Source organism: Neovison vison, chromosome 10 (genome assembly GCF_020171115.1).
Source record: "Neovison vison isolate M4711 chromosome 10, ASM_NN_V1, whole genome shotgun sequence".
In the NCBI taxonomy this organism is placed as follows: Eukaryota; Metazoa; Chordata; class Mammalia; order Carnivora; family Mustelidae; genus Neogale; species Neogale vison.
Window position 1 is genome coordinate 72,775,111 of NC_058100.1, and position 20,908 is coordinate 72,796,018.

General features: G+C 52.4%; 1 protein-coding gene across 2 annotated transcripts in view; it reads left to right on the forward strand.

The window, feature by feature from the left end:
• The first annotated feature begins 11,547 nt into the window (after nt 1–11,547).
• Nucleotides 11,548–20,908, forward strand: part of SOX13 (SRY-box transcription factor 13) — a 45,221-nt gene continuing 35,860 nt past the window's right edge. For both annotated transcript variants that reach the window (XM_044267667.1, XM_044267668.1), the window contains exon 1: nt 11,548–12,128. The gene's annotated coding sequence lies outside the window, so the exon portion shown is untranslated. The remainder of the gene's footprint in view (nt 12,129–20,908) is intronic.

Genomic DNA, 20,908 nt, shown 5'->3' on the forward strand with positions numbered 1-20,908 from the left:
GAGGAAGAGAATCTCAAATAGACTCGATCGCTGGGCTCTATCACACGACCCTGAGATCATGACCTGAGCCGAAACCAAGAGTTGGGTGCTTAACTGACTGAGCTATCCAGGTGCCCTCCCCATGGAACTTGAAAGAAAAGGACCAATTCTTAGACATGAAATTATTTAAAGATTTTATTTATTTACTCGACAGACAGAGATCACAAGCAGGCAGAGAGGCAGGCAGAGAGAGACAAGGGAGCAGACTCCCTGCTGAGCAGAGTGCCGGATGCAGGGCTCGATCCCAGGACCCTGGGATCATGACCTGAGCCAAAGGCAGAGGCTTAACCCACTGAGCCACCCAGGCGCCCCTAGACATGAAATTATTATGTAGAATCTAGTCCTCTTTATGATTATTATACTATGACATCCCAAAATAAAATGTTATAGTATTACTGTGAACTGCATTCAGCCCCATGCGGGGAGAAATACCTTAGATATCAGGAGGTAACTTCTGTGAATCTCCTAGGATGTCATCATTATCCTTCGGCAGTTTAGAATTATGCAGGATTCTGACTATTTATCCTAGGGACTGAGGATACAGCAGTTAATAAGAGAGGGGAGTGGGGGTGATGTTACAGATTGAATGTGTACCCCCCAAATTCATGTGTTGAAGCCCGAATCCCCAACCTGATGGTGTTTGGAGATAGAGCCATTGGTGGTTGATTGGATGAAGTCTTGAGTGTGGAGACCCCACGATTAGGATTGGTTTCTTACAAGAAGGGGAAGAGAGATGAGAGCACTCTCTCTTCACCAAGTGAGGATACAGGGAGACGGTGGCCATCTATAAGCTAGGAAGAGAGTTGTCATCAGGAACCCAGATGGCTGGCACCTTGATCTTAGACTTCCACTGTCTAGAACTGTGGGAAATGAATTTCTGTTGTGCAAGACACTCAGTCTGTAGTATCCTGTCACAGCAGCTTGAGCAGACTAACATCAGGGGCTACTGTTCCCTGACTGTGTAGAAGCAGGACTAAACTCACAGTGTGAGGGCTCTACAGGGTGGTCAGGGCTAGAGGAATCTGCAGGTTTCACGCCAGTGTCTCTCTGCAGAGGAGCAGGGCTCATGGACGGGAATTCCCTAGAGCTGAAGAAGTTACTGAAAATGTGACCAGGGAGCACGGAAGTAAACATTTAGAGGGCCAGAGTACTAAGCCAATAGTACAATATTTGGAGAGGAATCACACTGTTGACAGAGGGGTAGGGTCACTCTGGTCATTGGTAGAGATTGCACTGATGAAATATTGTTTTTAACAGAATATTCTTCCGTTTGCATATGGTTTGTCATGAAAAAGATATTTAAAGTGGGCATGAGTGCTAAGACCTAGTTTACTTTTCTGAGACTCAAGAGAGAGCCTTAGATAGAAGCTTGTATAGAATCAGAGTCGAGGGCGCCTGGGTGGCTCAGTGGGTTGGGCCGCTGCCTTTGGCTCAGGTCATGATCTCAGGGTCCTGGGATCGAGGCCCACATCGGGCTCTCTGCTCAGCGGGGAGCCTGCTTCCTCCTCTCTCTCTGCCTGCTTCTCTGCCTGCTTGTGATCTCGCTCTGTCAAATAAATAAATAAAATCTTAAAAAAAAAAAATCAGAGTCGAGCCACAAAATATGACAGGTTGGCAACCCTCATGCACCCTGGTGACAAGAAAGGTCCCTTTCTTGCATACAGGAGTGACCCCGCTGGGATAGATCTAATTTTCCTGTAAGAGTGCTTGGAAACAGATGATTCTAGGCTTGAGTCAAAATCAGGGAAAGTTTTAGGGGAGACCTACATGCTAAAGAGAACTGATTCCGCTACCATGACGAAGGTCTATGTCACCGTGGCTTATACCAGACACGAATTTATTAGTCTCCCCTATAATTGTCCAAGAAGAGGCAGAACAGAACTTTATGGGGCCTCCGTGGTATCAGACATCCATACTCCTTTTTCAATGTCCTTCGTTCATCTTAACGGCTTTCCAGACTCTTCCATAACTAGAGGAGGTACTGCTACCCTACCCACATTCCAGCCAACAGAAGGGAAAAAGAATGGAAAGAATAACCACTCTTTATTGATAGGGATATGACCAGGAAGTTGCCTGTATCTCTCTGTGTCGGTCCTGTGGGGTAGGACCAGGAAGGTGTATGTTTCACTTCTGCTGAGGTTCTATCCAGCAGAATCTAGGAACCTGGTTAGATTTCACTGCAAAGGAGCTGGGAAAATGCAGTCTTGTGACTGGCAGTTATTTTCTCAGCTAAAACTTGTATTACTCTAGAAAGGGAGAAATATACTGAGGAAACAATGAGCACTCTCAGACGTTCCAACCTCCTGTAATCTTGTCTGCAAGGAAGGCGAATCAGATCAGTCATCGCCAGGTAAATATCATATCTTTTCGTAAGACTATAAGCTGTACAACAGCAAGGACCCAACTCCTTTTGCTCTTCAATCTATCCTCATTTCTTAGCCTAATTCCTGGTACATAGTAGCTTCTTGATACAAGTTTATGAAATAAATGGATGTAGGAGGCAGCTAGATGTCAAAATTCTCAATGATCTTTCATTGTGCTTTTTCCCAAAAACTTTTTGCAAGGATCATGACCACTTGGTTTCTTATTAAAATTAAACCTGAGGTTGGGGCATCTGGGTGGCTCAGTGGGTTAAGCCTCTGCCTTCGGCTCAGGTCATGGTCTCGGGGTCCTGGGATTGAGCCCCGCATTGGGCTCTCTGCTCAGCAGGGAGCCTGCTTCCCCCTCTCTCTCTCTGCCTGCCTCTCTGTCTACTTGTGATCTCTCTCTCGGTCAAATAAATAAATAAAATCTTTAAAAAAAAAATTAAACGTGATGTAGTCTGTTGAGAGTTTTTCACAAAGTGGAATTTCCTGCCTTCTATACCCACCTTGCCGGGTGATGGAGTTTCTTTATACCCTGGGTCCACTGTCTGATGATGGTGAACTTGAGACGATGTCGTGCTCCGAGAGCCGTTGGACAGCATGTGGTATGGGAAAGCAGGGCTCCTCCACAGCTCTCCTGTGTTATTACTGTACGCAAATCGGGTATCTTCCTGAGAGAATTTTATCCTAAGGTCTCCTCTCTTACACAGATTAATTCTTACAGATTGGGGGGGCCCACTTTGGAGCAAAAGGGGGCATTTGCTGGGGGCTGTTGAGTGGACCCGCTCCCTGCCGCAGAACATCCAGCCTCCTCAGCTTGAGGCCTGGGTTAGCCTGGCAGCTCTCCCCTGAGGGCTGTGTTTCCAGCCCCCGCATTTAATAAGCGGGGAGAATTGAAAACAGTAAAATATGGAAGATAATACACCAGTCAATAAAGAGATAAAGTAAACTAAGAAGAAATAAAAAGATGGTAAAAACAGTTAAAAAAAAAAAAAGGCGGCGGCAGTGGGCAAAGTGATAATATGAACTAAAAATAAACCAAATAAACTAAAAAGAAATGAAAAGCTAGAACAAAGACATGATAAGGCAAAGGTTAGAAATAAAAGATGGAGAATAAAAAGATAATACAATAACAATAAATCGAGAAGATAAGATGAGATAAAAGCAAGTAGTATGAAATAGCTAGAACAAAGACGAAACAGAGATTAAAAATGACAGAGATAAGTAAAATCATTAAAACCAGAAAAATAAAAGACTAAAGGGATTAAAACAATAAAATGTGTTAAACCAATACCAGAAGAAATAAAAAATTTAAAAGACTAGGCTATGGGGGAAGAGAGTAATAGATCAATTTTGTTTCAAATTAAAATAATACAGCCATGCTAGTACAAAAGCCTACCCCCTTATGCAGACACATTCTCGCGTCTGGGCAGCCCCAAGCTTGGGCAGACCTCCCAACCTCTAAGCCTCCCTATTCCAATTGCTAGAGCTGCCCTTAAAAAGCACCATGGATGGGGGTGCTTAGACAGCAGAACCTTAGCTTCTCGAGGGTCTGGAGGCTAGAAGTCCATGAAGGGAGGCTTCTTCCGAGGGCTCTGAGGGAAGGATTGGCCCCAGGCCTCTCTGTCCCCTTGGCTTGCCGACGGCCATTTTCTCTCCCCGTGTGTCTTCACTCTGTCTTTCCCCACTGTGTCTGTATCAGATTTTCTTTTTTTCTTTTTTTTTTTTTTAAGATTTTATTTATTTGATAGACAGAGATCACAAGTAGGCGGAGCAGCAGGCAGAGAGAGAGTGGGAGAAGCAGGCTCCCCACTGAGCAGAGAGCCCGATGCGGGGCTCGATCCCAGGACCCCGAGGCCATGACCTGAGCCGAAAGCAGAGGCTTTAACCCACTGAGCCACCCAGGAGCCCCTCAGATTTTCTTTTTCTGATAAGGATGCCAGTCATGTTGGATTATGGCCCACCGTAATGACTTCTTTTTAACAAGATGACCTCTTAAAGACCCTGTCTCCAAGTACAGTAACCCTGTGATGCACTGGGGGTTAGAACATATGAATTTGGAGACACAGTTTGGCCTATAATAGCATCCCTGCAAGGACTCCCTGGCAGGAGACCCTCCCGGCAGAGAGATGAAGGCAGAGAGCAGATGTAGTTTCTTTATTCCCTTTGACCATTGACCTTTTGACCTCTTGTCTGGTTTAGGGCCTCTGACAGAACTGATTTTTTTTTTCTCTTTGATTTTCGTTTCTGATTAATATTCTTCATTTCCCTTGGACCCACAGCACAATGAGGCTGAGTCCTAGAAAGATAAGGTTCTGGAGTCCCTAACCCATACTCTCTCACAATGTTAAGGTGGCTGAGAGCAAGACATGTCCTGACAGACAGTCTCCTACGGCTAATGCAGAGGCCCCTATGGAAGGCGCGTCTGGGGCTCCCGGCCTCTCATGCCAAGAAACTTCTGCTCTGGCTGGAAGCATCTGGGAGATGGCAGGTGCCTTCCAGTTCCCCCCGCAACCGACAGCACGGTCTCTAGCAGGGTTTAGAGTCTGTATTTCGTTGTCTTCTGCCTTTTCCAAACAGGGAAGCCTGGGAGAGCTGGACCAGAACACTTGGGAATGAGTTCTCCATACTTGGTTTCTGCTCTGCTCCTCGCGGTGGAGTTCAGAACTGTGTGCAGTAGAGAGAAGCCTGGAAAATCCTCCTCTCGTCCTGGAGAAGAGGAAATGCAGACCCATAGGAGAGACAAGCCAAAGATCACCAGTTCAATGTCCTCGATAACAGCTGAGGAAACAGAAATCCAGGCGGAAAGATTTGCCCAGAAGTGTTCTCTCTCTCTCCCTCTTGTGCGCAGCCCCCCCTCCACGTGCACATGAGCAGGCAGACAGAGCCCAGGCCCCAAGCTGCCCTCTGTCCCAGCTGGCATCCCAGGCTTTCAATGTGCACTGCTGGCATAGGGCGCCCTGCTCAGAAGGGCCCTGCCCTTGACTTCATGCTCTGCCGCCACCATCTTGAATTCCTACTAAGTTTGAGCCCAGGGTGCTGTACCACTTCGCAGTGGGTCCTTCAGGCTGCGGGGGGCCAGTCCACCCCCTGGCTCTGACCAGTAAGAAAGCACCAGCCTCTCAAGCTCCTTTTGACCACAAGCCAGCCAGAGCAGAGGCCTGCTTACAGTTCTTGGCACAAGATAAGGCCCTCAGAAAAGAAGAAGGAAGGGGAGGATGCCTTTGCATCAGGCCCCGAGGCGCTCTATCGAGCCTTAATTCCCCAGTGAGTTCTTAGCTAGGGTGTGAACCTCACAATCACCCACCTAGAATCCCAGTCCTGCAGACTGGACCTGTCCCAGTCCTGTGTTCTCCAAGATCCCCTGTCTCCCTGGCAGAAACCCAAGGGGGCGGGACAGGGGAGGGATGAAAGGAAAGTGAAAGTATCAGCCTCCCTGGATGGCCTCTCCTCCTCCTCCTCCTCCTCCTCCTCCTCCTCCTTCCTCCCCCCCAGTTGCCATGGAGACCAGAACAAAGCCTCTCTTTCCCCTCTTTTCTGGATTGTTAATTGTCTTTACTCCATGGTGCCTTTGTTAATTGTCGCCAGTCCCTCCCAGGATGAGGATCTAGGTCTCCTCAAGACAGGAAAGAGGGTTAAAAAAGTTAGGTGGTGGGGGCGGGGCACTATAAACCAGGTGGTGGGGGGTGGGGGGGCAGGAGGAGGCCACTTCAGGATTTCCCAAGTTCCTGGGGCTGCTGGGAAGGGAACAACCCTCTGACCTTTCCTTCCCTCCCTCCCTCCATCAGCTGCCAGTTCAGGTGAGGCCCTAGGTCCCCCTAGATGGGAAGGACCAGGAGAGGAGGAAGGAAGAGAGAAGAAAACACCCATTGCGCAGGGCCATACTATATGTGGGCGCCCTCAGAGGGAGGGAACCATGACTTGGCACCCATTCCAAACTGATCAGTAAAACCTGAGGCCCAATTTTTGCCCCCAGGGTTTAGGACTACAAATAGGTAAATTTGTGGGGAGAGAAGTTTGCTAGGTCTGGAGGTGACACCTGATACTCCTGCCCTCTTCCCCAAGCTAAGTTCCCCATGGTAGCTAGACATGGGAAGAACAATGGGTGAAGTTTTGGAAGAGTGTGTGTGTGTGTGTGTGTGTGTGTCTAGAAAGGACTCATGTCACAGCATTAGGGGTCACAGGCCCTCACTGAGGTCCCGGTATATGTGCATGCAAGTGTGTTGGGCATGGGGGGATGGGTCCAGTGGTCCATCTGTCCCTGGGAGACTGTCCTTCAGCAGGACAGGTGGCTAACTGTCACATTAGAAGCAGAGAGCTGTTTCTTCCTTTCTATTCATTTATTTTTTACAAGTAGGTTCCACGTCCAGCATGGAGCTCAAGGTGGGGCTTGAACTCACGACCCTGAGATCAAAACCCAAGCTGAGATCAAGAGGCAACATCCAACCTATTGAGCCACCCAGGTGCCCTGGGCTGCTTCTAGTTCTGGGGCCTAGGCTAGCGTGTGGGCTGTTGAATAATAGCCAGTGCTACTTTAGATGGTTTTGACTCTAAGGACCATAAAACCTCATATGGGGCAACACAGTGTGCTGCAGCAGAAAAACCATGGACTTGAGGGCCAGGAAACCTGGGTTCAGATGTCAGCCCTTCCCCCTTCACCACGCAGTCTTGGAAATTTTGTTCCTATCTTGGAGTGTGATTTCCCTCCTCTGTGAAATGGAACAGTTCCCTTCTTCACGAACTGATAGACTGAAAGAGGGCATGTGTGTTAAGAGTCAGCCGTGGGTAAGATTCCTCTCCTGTCTGTGCACAAAGAGAGGAGATGGAGGAGATGGTTCTGGAACGCTGATGGCTTACCAGATCTTATACTTTCAGATTCTGCTGGGCCAATGAAACATTCTGTGAATCAACATGTTATCTTCTTGATTTGCTTCCACACCCGAATGGGACTCTCAGGAGAAACTCAAGTAGAACTGAGGAGAGGCCCATCAAGCTCAGTCTGAATGGAGAGCCTGACTCTGGAAGGGGGCTCCTGTGGTATCCTCCACAGTGTGACCATCTGAGCTCAGCTCTCCTGCCTGGCAAGTCTGGCGGTAGGTATCCAGAAAAGCACGTCCTCGGTCAGCAGGATGAAGAGCTGGTACCCAGGCAAACTCCACTAGGCTGGGCCTACCCTGACCTGATCCAAATGGCAAGCAGCTCCTCTAAGCTTCAGAGAGAAAATGGCCCTTCGCTGGGTCCTGAGGCCTAGGGAAAGGCAGGAAAGACTTGAGGCAAAGCAGGACAGGGATTTCACTGCTCTTTCCTCCTCCCAGCTTCTGGAGGTTCACTTTCTGGAAGTTCACTTTCTGGAACTTTCTCCCTCTTACCTGTTCCTGTAACACTGAAGAAAGTGATTCACACCAATCTGTGAATTGAATCCTTTTACTACTTCTCCCACTCGCCCCTTTGTCTCTAGCCTTGAAGGTTGAAGGGAGAGCAGGAAACCCCAGCTCCCCGGGGCACCACAGCCCCCACGGGGGGCTCAGGAACGGGCAGCCACGTGAAGTGCCCTGGAGGCCACCTCATTGGAACCAAAGTCTTTCCTTCAGCAAATATTTTCTGAGCATCTGCAAGGGGCTCTGGAAATTAAGTGGAAAATACAGTAGACAAGGTTGTCTCCTCACGGAGTCCACAGTCTAAAGGGAAAACTGGGAAAAAATCCCCAAAAAACAAAAACAAGAAAACAGATAAAGTAAGTACCAATCCCGTGAATGCTGTGAAGCAGGAGAATAAGGTGTGGAGGGTGGTCTCAGGGGTCGGGTAGAGGAGTTGGGGAAGGGAAGGTAAAGAAAGGAACATCTACATCCAGACCAGAGGACGAAAGGGAGCCTGCTCTGGGAAGAATGGGCTTTGCGGAAGTGCTTTCAGGTACAGAGATTTTTATAGGGCTTGAAGTCTGGTTAGAGGCAGGTCTTTCAAGATGGAGATCCGATTGGGATTGGGCAGTTTGTAAGATAACAGTTCTGGATTGGAGGCTACAGCGAGGGGAGGATCTTGAAAAATAAACAATTGTTTGATAAGCTAGTGGTTTGCCAGGTTACGCAAACTATTGTCCCCAGAAGGGGGCCATTTGAGCCGTCTATTGTTCAGATAAATTGATTTTCAGGAAGTTCCTGGAGCAAATAATGAAATTATTTACTAGTTTACAGGCTTACCTTCCTGGGCAAGAAATTTCTGGAACAAATGTTAAAAGTCATGGCGATGTAAGTAGCCTTAGTGAAATGATGGGACCGTGGGTGGTCTTGGTTCTTGGAAGCAGTGAGGCTGTCGTGGTCTAGCTGACAGATAATGACCCGGGCCAGCGTGGGGACGGTGAGGACAGAGAAGAGGAGGAAGGGGGACACATTTGTGGACAAAGACCAACAGCACTCATTAATTTGGGTCTATGGAAAGGAAGAATCGAGGATGACTTCTAAGGTCTTTGGCTCCAACCTCCCGGTGGTATCGTTTTCTGAAACGGGAAAGATGGTACAGGGTGTACACAGGCTTGGGGGTGGTGGTTAAAGTTCCATCTTGGAACATGTGAGATCCTCAGGTAGAAATGTCAAGTGTGTGGTTGGATACATGAGTCTGAAGTGCACTAAGCAGTCCTGGAGAGTTACAGAAGAAGCTGGGAGAATCATCAGCACATGTTGGTTTATTTATTTATTTGAGAGAGATGGGCTGGGAGGGGCAAAAGGAGAGAGAGTCTTAAGCAGGCTTCCCACAGAACCTGATGCGGGGCTCGATCTCATGACCCTGAGATCATGACTTGATGGTCGAAATCAAGAGTTGGATGATTTACTGTGCCACCCACGCACCCCAGTGGTTGGTATTTAAAGCTATGGAAACAGGGTGCCTGGGTGCGGAGTCAGTTAAGCATCTGCCTTGGGCTCTGATCATGATCTCTGGGTCCTGGGATTGAGCCACCTCAGGTCTCCGCTCAGCAGGGAATCCACTTCTCTCTCCTCTCTCTCTCCCCCTCTGTCCTCCCCACAGCTCGTTCTCTCTCTTTCTCTCAAATAAATAAATAAAATCTTTTAAAAAAACGAATAAAGCTTTGGAAACATAACATTTCATGTATGGCGAGAAGTGAGAGAGGAAAATGGGGTGCAGAAGGTTTCCCATGGGAAACACCCACCTGGAGACAAGTGGAGGAAGGACAACCAGTGAGGTCAGAAGAAACTCGGGGGTGTGGAGTCATGAACATTTCGAGGAGGGAGTAGTCCACTAGGTTAAATGGTGTCATTTTGATGCGTATTCCCAGGAAACGGTGTGGTAGTATAGAAAGACCTAGAATCTTCAGTCAAACAACTTCCTCCTGTCACTTACTGGCCATGACTTTGAGCTTCATTCTTCTTACCCCTAAAATGGAGATGATGGTACCAGCCTCACAGAACTGGGATAAGGTACAAATGGATATTGTATTTGAAAATAGAATCATATATGTATATTGTCTTACTGTGTGTAAGACATAGTAGGCAGATACTTAAACATTTTTCAGGGGCACCTGGCTGGCCCGGAAGAGCATAGAGTCTTGATCTGGGGGTTATGAGTTGGAGTCCCACGTTGAGTATAGAGATTACTAAAAACAAATACAAAACAAAAAAATATTTCAACGTAGTGGCAGTGACTAGGAAGGGTGGTCTCTAGTGAGTGTGATATATAGTGGACGGGGACTGTTGGAAAGAGGAGAGCCTGTGTCCCATCTCTCTGTTCCTCCTGTCTCACTCTGCTGTGGCTGAAGACAGTGACGGGGAGGGACCCACAGACAGTGGCATTGAAGCTGATCAGGGGCCAGAGAAAAATAATCCAGCTATATGGAAAACACAGGCATGCTGGCCAGGACGGGGAAAGGCTTGGTGGCACTTGGGTAGCTCTTCCATGATTTCTGAATTAGCTTCATTCAGTCATCCAAAAGCCATTCACTGGAGAGCTGATTCAGACTTGTCCCACCTCCATCCCCCTGCTTCCTTCTTTCCATCTTCCCTATCCCTAGTTTACCTCAGGCCTGTGTCATTTTTACCCTGGTGACTGTCACTGTCTGGTCACAGGTCTCCCTGCCTCCAGCTAGACTGACCACATCAGAGGCCCTCCTTAGAATCCCTCAGGGACTCCCTATTCCCTTCAATCAACCCACAGATCCACAAATATTTGTCAAGGGCCTGCTCTCTGTAAGATGGGGAGACATCCCTGCTCTCAGGGAGCTTGCATTCCAGTGGGGGTGGGGGGCAAGCCATACAAATATCTACCCCCCTGCCTCCCCCTTCCAGGGCAGGAAGGGGTGTGTAGGCAGGGTGGGGGAGGGCTTCTGGAGCCCGCCCCTGTAGATGGGGCACCTAACCCAGATTGGGCTGTCAAGACCTACTTCTGGAAGAATTGATATCTGGGCTGAGAACTGAAGTATGAATAAAAGGAGTTGGGTAAGGAAGGCCACGGGGAATGATGAAATCCAAAGCCCCCAGAAGGTCCTAGAAGCCCGGCTGACCATCACCTGCTGAGAGGATGGGCCACCTATGCTGTCTGTGTCTTATCCTCAGCTTCACCACTGCCCCTCCTTTCACCTACTTCCTGAGACCCAGTTCAGATAACAACCCCCGCACCCCAGACTCTGATCCCTGTCCTCACACCGAGTGCCCTCCATGGCCTTTAAGGAACACCCCGAATTAAAGGAACCCACGCCTTCATCTAGAACAGGCTCAGGGAAACAACACCCGAGAGAGTGGTGTGAGGCACTAGGAAGCGGTCTAGCTTCAGGTAGGATGAGGTTCTGCATAGGGTCGGAAACTCTCCATCATGCCCGTCTGGAGGGTCAGGAGGCCGGGAGCTAGACAGACAACTTCTTGGGTCTTGCTCCAAGGGGCGGAGATTCTCGGCAGCGACCCTCATACCTGGGCGGTGAGAGTGGGCAGAATCCACCTTTTTCTTCTCTTCTCACCCGCACCCCGCTGCTCTCCCCTTCCCATTCCCAACCGAGGTTTCCAGCTGTGGATGCCGGGATGGACCTGGCTGCAGGGAGGAGGAGGGAACTCTCTGTCCCTCCCTCCTTCTCCATCTCCCCACCCTTCCTCCTTCCTCCTCCCCCTGCCCGCTCTCTGTCTCCCTCCCTCTTTCTCCTCTGAGGCTGTGGAGTCGCCTCGCAGCACCGAGCTGCGAGCGCCCTGCTCCCGGTCCCGGCTCGAACTGAACTGTGCAAGTGGCGGGTCCTGGAGCCCCGGCCCAGGAGCGGCGAGCCCAGGTCTGAGCCCGGGGTGCAGCGGCCGGCCGCCGAGGCCCTGGTTCGGGACCGAGCCGAGGCGCGGAGCGGGAGAGCCGGGCGGGCGGGCCGGCGCCGCGTCCGGGCGAGTCAGGGAGCAGGACCGCGGAAGGCAGGGAGACGGCCGCAAGCAGAGGGCAGAGGGCAGAGTGCAGAGAGCGGCCTGGCTCGGCGGAGGGCGCCGCCCGGCCGGAACCGAGCTCTACGCCCGGGACTGCGGCCGGCGGTGGGGCGCGGACCCAGGGTGGCCACGAGTCCCGAGCGACTCCCCGGCCCACGGCGGGGGGCGTGCCTGCTCCCAACGCAGCCGCCCCAGCCCTGCGCGCCGGTCAGCCGCGTTGCCGCTGGGGCATGTGAGCGGGAAGTCCGGGCTGCCAGCCGCGAGGACCCGTTCGGAGGAGGAGCCGGAGCAGGAGCGCGGAGCCCGGAGCCCAGCGCCTGGCTGAGTAGTAAGTGCTCCCCTTGGCTCCCGCAGCACGCCTCTGCGCCCCTCTCCCCAGCCCTGCGAAGTTTGACATTCCCGCCCCGGTGTTTCTGGGCACACACCGGCTCTCATCTCTGCGAGTTTTCGTCCTTTGCAAAGTTTTTTGAGAAGGAAACGGACCCCCTACCTGCCCCCCCCCCCCAACGACGCCGGCCAGTGGCGGCTCCTCGCGGGCCGACCCGGGTCCTTGTGCAGAGGGGTGGCAGACCGGTAAGGCCGTGGGGTGGGGTGGGGTGGGGGGGATGTGTGTGTCTGTGTGCGCACCACGCTAGCCGGCCTTGGGGTGTTTGCACCCCCTCCACCCCTCGCCGGCGGGCCGGGGGCACGAGGGCTTTCTCATCAGTATTTCTAGGCGCCCAGTTCTAGGATTTCCCAACGGGAAGCTGGGGCGACCCGTGCGCGCCCCGCGTGTGCGGCTCGGGTGCCGGCGCCCAGACGCAGATGGATCCCCCCCATCCCCGGCTGGTGCGGTGCCGGGGGCCGGCCACGCAGTCCTTTCCACCCTGCCAGGTTCGCACCCCAGCGGACCCGCCGGGCGCTGCATCCTGTTTGTTTTCTGCTCCGGCCGCTCCTGCTTCACCCCCTCCCACCTCCCACCCTATCCTCCTCCTTACCACCCCCACCTCCCGCCTTTGCAGTCGGAGGTGAATCTCTCTGCATCCCGATTTCGCTGCAAAGCAAATCTTGCCTGGGGGTAGGGAGGCGGGGAGGTGGGGAGGGGGCCGGTAGCTCGGTTCCCAGCGGCTCGCCATTGTTTTCCCACCCCGCGCGTTCTGTACGTAAACAGACACACACACACACACACACACACACACGTACATGTACACACGTGTGCGCGCCGGCTTCTGTGACACGCACACGCGCGCGCACACACACACGTGTGTGTGTGTGTGTGTGTGTGTGTGCACGCGCGCTCGCGCTTCGGCTGCTGCGAGTCCCCAGACGCGCAAGGATCGCCCGCGGTATTTTCCCGGCTGCGGGACTGGCCTTCCAGGCGGCGGGGGCTCCATTACTTATCTGGGGTTGGGGAGGGCGAGAGCGTGGGGGCTGCCGGAGAGCCCCGGGCGGGGCCGCGAGCCGGGCCTGGGCGGGAAGTGAATTTTGAACTTCAGCCCTGGACCTTTCCGGGAGGACCCCGAGCGCACGAGCGGCGGCTCCCGCCCTGGAGGGCCGACGGCAGCTGCAAGGACTCCAGCGGCGCTCTTGGCAGCTGCCCCCGTGACTGGGGCTAGGAGGAAGCCGAGGAGTTTTCCTGGGAAGTTCGCTGTGACTCTGTGGGAATTTCCGGGCAGGGCGCCTCGGCGCTGGCTCTGGCGCGGGGGTCTGGTCAGAGCCAGAGGAGATGCTGCTGCTCTGGGCGGAGTTTCGAGATCCGGGTGTACATCGTGCTCCCTTAGGAAGTGGTGCTCCACAAGCTGAGGTTCCGCACATTTTGGTTCTGATTCCCCTGCCGCGGGCAGCATCAGCTTGGGCGAGCACTTTAACTCTCCCAGATTTTCCCGTATGCAGAACTGGCAGAATTGTGTGCACATCCTTGAAACTGACGTCGAATGTTCAATTAAGGGGAAATGGTTTGGGATCCCTCCCTCTCCCCCGCCCTGGGGCCGCTGAAAGCCACATAAAGCTTTGTGGTTAAGAGCCAGGGCTCTGAAGGTAGATCTTCGATTCTGCCACTGGCGACATGATCTTGAGCAATTCGGCCTTACTGCTCGGTGTCTCAGTTTGCTCATAGAACTGTGCCTGGCACATAGTTAAGTGCTGGAGAAATGTTCGCTGTTATTGCCATTATTAACTGACCAGAAGGACACTTCAGGAGTGTCCTCCTTTAATCAGTTGTAACAATTATCCACTTCTGGCAAGGTAGAAACCTCACACTTCTTACCACCCTTTCCTGATTTTGGCTTCGCAGATCTCTCTACTCCTTGCAGTAGATCCATCTTGGGAAATCTTTCATCACTGCCACCCCCTCCCCCCATTATTTCACAGTTTTTGTGAAAGGCACTTTACTCCCTCCTTTCCCTCATTCTTAAAAATCAATCTTGGCCCACCTGCAGTCTTCTCTCAGTGGAAATCAGGCCCCAGGAAGGAAGCCTCTCTGGGAGTGTTTCCCCGGAGTGTCCTGGCTGGGGCTGCTGGCTCAGGATTGGATGCGCATTTGCGTCTCTGGGGCTGGGTGAATTTCTGGAGAGAGGAGCCCAGGTGTCTGCGGCCCCTTGGGGAAGGAGTAGGTGGGGGTGGGGGCACCAGGTGGGACCGGCTGAGGCAGTTCCTTAAGGGAGCTCTGCTCCCTCGGTGCCCTCCATGTCACCTGCTGCTGGCGCTCACTTGGGAACCTGGAAAATCCAGGCCGCCTGGGGAGACGGGAAGCGAAAAACTTCAACTTCCCACTTGCAGTTCGAGTATTTTCTAGGAAATTGGGTTTGTCACAGGCTCCTTCTGTGTTTCCAGACTCGGCAAAGGCAGCGGTTAGGGATGAGCTGGGTGATAGTGGGGAAGAACAGGTGGGTACTGCCTCCGACCATGGGCTCCTCTTTCCTTTGATCTGATTCTCTGGCTCCCACCCCGGGCACTGGGGAGGGTGGCCAGGAGATTGGTGCTTGGAGTTCCTGCTGCTGGGCTGTTTTCAGTGATGAGAACCAGCATTGCAGACACCCCCCCCCATTCGTGTCTCTCACGGAAATGTGTTGGCACGTTTATTATGTGCCAGGCCCCGTGCTAGGCAGCATGATTTTAGGGGTGAACAAGACAGGTAGCATGCCCGCCCTCAGGGAACCTTCTTTCTAGTGGAATAAATAACTTGAAATAAGTAACCATAGGTCATGCAGTAGAAATACAGCATGGTGCTGTGACACAGGGTGGGGGCATGGAGGCAGGCAGAGATGATCGGAGACAGGAGGCCAGTGGAGGCCTGGACTAGGAGAAGGAGCCTGCTGCACAAAGCCTGGAAGAAAGGATTCCATGCGGAGGGAATGAAAAATCCCTGAGGCCAGATCGTGGTTTGGTAACGGCAGTGTGCCTAGAGGAAATCCGGAGGGGAGGGCCGGAGCCTGGTTACCCGGGGCCTGGGAGCAGTGTTCTGGAGCTTGATTAGATGGCCAGTGTGATGGGGAAACCACTGGAGAATTTTACGGAGGGGAGTGACTTGATCTGATGGACGATTTTATTTTTTTATTTTTTTTTAAATTTTTTATTTATTTTTTTTAAAAGATTTTTATTTATTTATTTGATAGAGAGAGATCACAAGTAGGCAGAGAGGCAGGCAGAGAGAAAGGGGGAAACAGGCTCCCCGCTGAGCAGAGAGCGATGCGGGGCTCGATCCCAGGACCCTGAGATCATGACCTGAGCCGAAGGCAGAGGCCTAAACCACTGAGCCACCCAGGCGCCCCTGATGGATGATTTTAAAAAGATGATTTAGTATATAAGAAACAGGTAATCAGAGTGCCCCAGGGGAGGGAAACGGCGGCTGAGGGATGGGTCGGGATGGAGGAAATGCGGTGTTTTCACTCTGCACCCTTTTGTCCTGCGGAACGGAGTGCCTTGTACATCTTTGAACTATGCCGAAACAAACAAACAAAAAAACCCACCGGATCCCAAAAAGTGTAGGTAAAGAAGGAATAGCTTATAATTTGGAATATGAATATGATAAAGGGAGTAAAACCCTAGATGAAGTTCTATGCGTGGTACTAATTTTGTACAGATGATCGTGCGTGTGCGTGTGCATGTGCGTGTGCCCCCGTGCATGTATACATGAAGAGAAGACCTAGGCTGCCTGGAAATGTTTACAGAGCTGATTCCAGATGCTGGGCAATGGGTGATTTTTATTTCCTTCTTCTTTTGATTCTTCCAGTCTTCTACAATGGTCATGAATGGCCTTAATAAGTGGGAAAAAGTGAGGTCACTTTGGCTGCTAATAGAGGGTACTTTGAGGGGCAGCAGGAACAGAAGAGCTAGCCAGGAGGCCTATTGGATTCAGAATGGAGGTAGGGTGGGCCGAAGGGAGATTGTTCTGGAAATGGAGCCAGAGGGTCTCACTAATCTAGAGAGGGCATTCTATCCCCAACTTGGATTTTGTTACCAGGAATGTTGGGGGTCAGTACAAGTGAAGGGCGATTTCAGTGCTTCCTTGGCTTTGAAAGCATCTGGTGGTTCAGCTTCATCCCTGCCCCCTCTTTCCTTAGTTGGGGGGGTTGCTGCCTGAACATTTTGTTGCTCTGATAATTAGCAGATAGAGGACAACATGATGTATCCAGTAAGGAGTTAGAGCTGGGAGAGGTTTTCATCACTTAACAGCTCTGAGCCTCTTTTTTCCCATCTGTGAAATGGGACAACAGCAACAGTACTTAAGCTCAACCTCTTCCTGCTGAGGAGGCTCACATCCGCTTAAGTCCACAGCGGTGCCCTGTGAATGGCGTGGGTCTGGGTGTGCTGTTGCCAGAGCAGCATTGCCTTAAGAGGCCTGTTCCTGCCTTTGAGCCGTTGATGCTCTCCATAGGTTTCCTCCTCTCTGGGGATGCTTTGAGATTGACCTTACTGGGTAGCTTCCAGTAGGTCACCAGGAAGCCTCTGGAAGGAGTGGAATTCAAATGCCACTGGGCCTGCGGGCCCCTCCCCCAGCCACATTCAGAGGTGAAGGGGAGCCTTTGAAAAGGACTTTGCTGGGAGGGCCCAGCCAGGCCCACAGCAGATCGTGCTTTGAATGGGAATTATTTTTTGTGCTCAGTGTTTGCTTAAGAGGGCTCGCTCCTGTCCAAACTCGCTGCAGTCCTCACCCTTTGCTAGCCTCCTTTCTGGAACCTGGCTGTGTTAGCCGGGAAGGCTGTCACAGTGCCAGGCAGGGGACCCGGACTCATGGAAGATGGCTTTCAGCGCTCCTGTCAACTTCCTGTCTCCCTGCTCCCAGGCAGGAGGGCATGTCCTGGATGGGGTCTTTTCTTGGCCACCTCCATTTTGGCTGCCTCTTCCTTGGAGTCCTCCTTCCAGCTCCTTGGGAAGCCTTGCTTTAGGAAGTCTGTTGCAGGCAGGCTTGGCAGGGCCACCTTCAGCCTCTGCTTGCTTCTCTGGTCGGATGGGACTCTGTTCCTTTACAAAATTCAAATAGTCTCTGAGCAGTGCTGACATGGTGACTTCCTCCTAAGAGTGGCTGCAGTGGGCTAGTGTGTCCGGTCAGGCCTGCCGGAGACCCCCGAGGCCATTCCTGCTCAAGCTTCATGGTGGTTAAGGCCCCTGGGACTTGCCTAGGACAAGGGTTTTGTCTGCCCTGCCTGGCCTACAGCATAGAACCTGGCAGTTACCTTGCTACTCCAGGCATGTTCTTGGCTCTCCTGCCCCTGCTTTATTTAGGAAGACCCTCTGCGCTCCTGTGACCCACCTCATTTGTGAGGAACCTGGGCCCCTGTGGCCCTGGCCTTGCCCAGCGCCGTCCCCTGACTGGGTGTTGTCGGTAAGGCTCTAGTTGGATCCAGACATGGGACAGGGACAGTGGTCAGACCTCCAAGAGGCTGTGAGGTGAGGAGGAAGTGGCTGGGGTTTCCCCATCTCCTCGCGGGGTCATCGGCAGGCAAATCCAAGGCCTGGGCTTGGCCCAGGACGTGCTGTGTGTGTGGCCTGGCATCTTACAGCCAATGCACATGGGGATGGGGACGGGGTTGAGCTGGGGGAGCAAGCAGCTGGGGCTGAGATGTGTGCCGGAAGGTTGAGGTGTCCCGTAGTGTGTGTTTGTTTTTTTTTTTTTTTAAGATTTTATTTATTTATTTGACAGAGAGAGATCACAAGTAGGCAGAGAGGCAGGCAGAGAGAGAGGGGGAAGCAGGCTCCCCGCTGAGCAGAGCCCGATGTGGGGCTCCATCCCAGGACCCTGGGATCATGACCTGAGCTGAAAGCGGAGGCCTTAACCCACTGAGTTGCGCAGGCACCCCCCGTAGTGTGTTTTGAGGAGAGAGGTGTGTTTGGGGTGGTAGAGGAGGAAGTGGGAACGAACTATACAGCTTCCCCCTATTTTCCTAAATAGCATCCGCTGCTCAGATAGTAGCTGATGCTACTATCTAGACTACTAGACTGCTTGGTGACTGTGGGAAGCCATAGGAGTACCATCAAACCTGAATTCAGTTCTCCACCTTAGCATATAAATGGCCTTGGCCTGAAGCCCCAAAAGCATCCCTGGAATTGTGGCCAGGTTGGGAGTTGGGGAGAGGTTTAGTGTTACCCCACATTGTCCCCTGTATTTTTTGGGGACATGTCCAAGGCAGGGTTTCGGTGTTTTGGTTTGAGGAGAGGAGAACGGGAAGGAATCACAGAATGGGCCAGAATCCTTGGGCTACCCCCCCACCCCCCCCAGTGGTTTAGGTCCGATCGCTGCCAGGCCTGGAGCTCCCTGGGGGATCCGCCCCAGAGGAGGCCAGACTGTTCTCCTCCCCTCGGCCTCACCTCCCCCAGTCCCCGCCCCCTACTTGACTCAGAATGGAATGTGCAGCCTGTGGGACAGGATGGGGTTAGAACCCGTTCCCAGAGGGCCTTGGTCCAGGCCGCCTCCCTTCCCCCCACAAAGGGAGGGGGTGCACCTAAGGGCCAGGTCCTGCTTCTTGGCACTGGAGATGAGCCTCGCTGCCCATTCGGGGGGTTCAGGTCCTGCCATTTGAAAGACCAGCCAGGGTGGGGGGATTTCCTTAAAAGTCCAAGATGGGGGGGCATTAGAGGCCAGTGGGAGCAGGCCAGACAGCTCTGGTAGCCAGAGGCCGGGGAGGGGGGATGGCGGTAAAGATTGACACCCTTTGTTGACTTTTTTCCCTCTCTCTCTCTCTCTTTAAAGATTTATTTATTTATTTGATAGAGATCACAAGTAGGCTGAGAAGCAGGCAGAGAGGTGGAAGCAGGCTCCCTGCTGAGCAGAGAGCCCTGACTGGGGCAATCCCAGGACCCTGGGATCATGACCTGAGCTGAAGGCAGAGGCTTAATCCACTGAGCCACCCAAGCGCCTCCACTCTCTTCTTTTTAAAATTATGGCTCGTATTTCTGTTGTTATTTCTGTGTTTCTGTCGTTCCCCAAAGTAGTACAACAATGTGCATTACTTTTGTAAGCAGAACGGAAAGTATTTAAAACATATCTAGAACTGCCACGCAGAGCAACAGAAAGCTCAGTGTTTCTCTGGCAGGGAGGAATGGGGACCCATGCTAGAATATTCTGCAGATAGAGGGGTCCCTGGCAGGAGGAGGAGTAGTGGGAGTATGAGGAGACTCCCAGGAGGCTGGACAGTCGGCAGTCGGGTGGGCCAGTGCTCCCTGGCCCAGGTCTTCCTGTTCGCGCTGGCACCTGGCAGGAGGCAGCAAAGGGAGTAAATCCTGCCTTGAGCTGCCCTCACTCTGACTCCAAAGAGTTAACTCTTGCCTGGCCACACAAGTTACACAAGGCAGGCCCTGTGCCCTCTTCAGAAAGGAGGGAGAGGAGCTTTCTGTCTGTGGGGTGCCAAGCTTTGGAAACCACCCCCAGCCCCACTGAAGGAGCTGAAGTAGTTCCTATCTCCCCGGGAGGCTTTGGTTCCAGGCCTGTCCCTGAAGGTTCCGTGGGGAAGGACAGGCAAGGAGGGGCCAAGAAAAATTTCATGGGGAGGGGCTGAAAGGAGGTCTGGGTACAGATACAGCCTGGCTCTCAGAGGCAGGTGGGGTGAGGGGATTGGAGAATGAATAGGGAGGTATTGAAAGCAGAGGGAGTGGCCCCTCCGGCCCCTGCAGTTCCTCCTGTTGGCTCGGCTCCCCTTTCCCTGGCTGGTTGGAAAGGGCCTGCCGTGCCTATGTGCGTGTGTGTATGTGCGCATGCGTGCGTTTGTTCGTCAGCAGCTGGGCTGGGGGTGCTGCGTTCTAGAGACCTTGGTCAGCCCTTCAAAGCCTCTGAGAACCTCAGGAAGACCCAGGACATGAGACCAACATCCAGAAGGAAAGGAGAGAATGGACTGGAAGGCCCAGGAGAGCAAGAGGAAGGCCCTCCTCTCTCTCCTCCTCCATGACCTCCAATTCTGCAGAGCCTCAGGTGCCGACAAGATTGGGGTTTCAATTCCATTCTACCTGGGGAAGGGACAGGCCAGTGGGTAGTGACTCTCCTTCCGTCCTTTTGCTCTCTGTAAACTCTATTGCCTGCTGCTGTGTCTCTGGGAGCATGGGCCTGCAGCCATACCCTCTCCCTGGGAGTGGGTGATGCTGGGGAGTCTAGCCAGGGCGAGGGGCTGGAGAAAGAGCAGAGTGGGAAGGGAAAGAGTGGTAGAGTCAGGGGGTCCTCTCGCTGAGGTTAGTGGGGCAGGGAGAGGGAGACCTCTCCTCTTAGTTGGGGTGATGGACTCAGCCTTCACTCAAGGTACCTTAGCCAAGCCAAGAAACACGTCAAAGAACAGGAAGGAAATCTGTGTCCATTCTTGCCAGGACTAGAGGAGGGTAGCAGAACTTTTCTCTTTGGTATGTGAGGAAGTCAAGGGATGATCTTAATGGCCATCTGAGTTGTGATAAGTATACAAGTCTGGATGAATGGGGTTCTTAGTGTTGTGCAGTGTACAGTCTGCACAGCTGTACATGGTGACCCTGTTGGAACCGGCTCAGAACATCAGGGAACTATGGTTTCCATAATGTAAGTTACCTTCTGTCTACCAGCTCTGTCTGGCCTGAGATCCATTCTCCTCAACATGACACCCCAAATTTGGAAGTGATTGGGCTCTTTGTTACCCCTTTCTGGACATTGATTGACTTGGAGTTTGGGGAAACAGA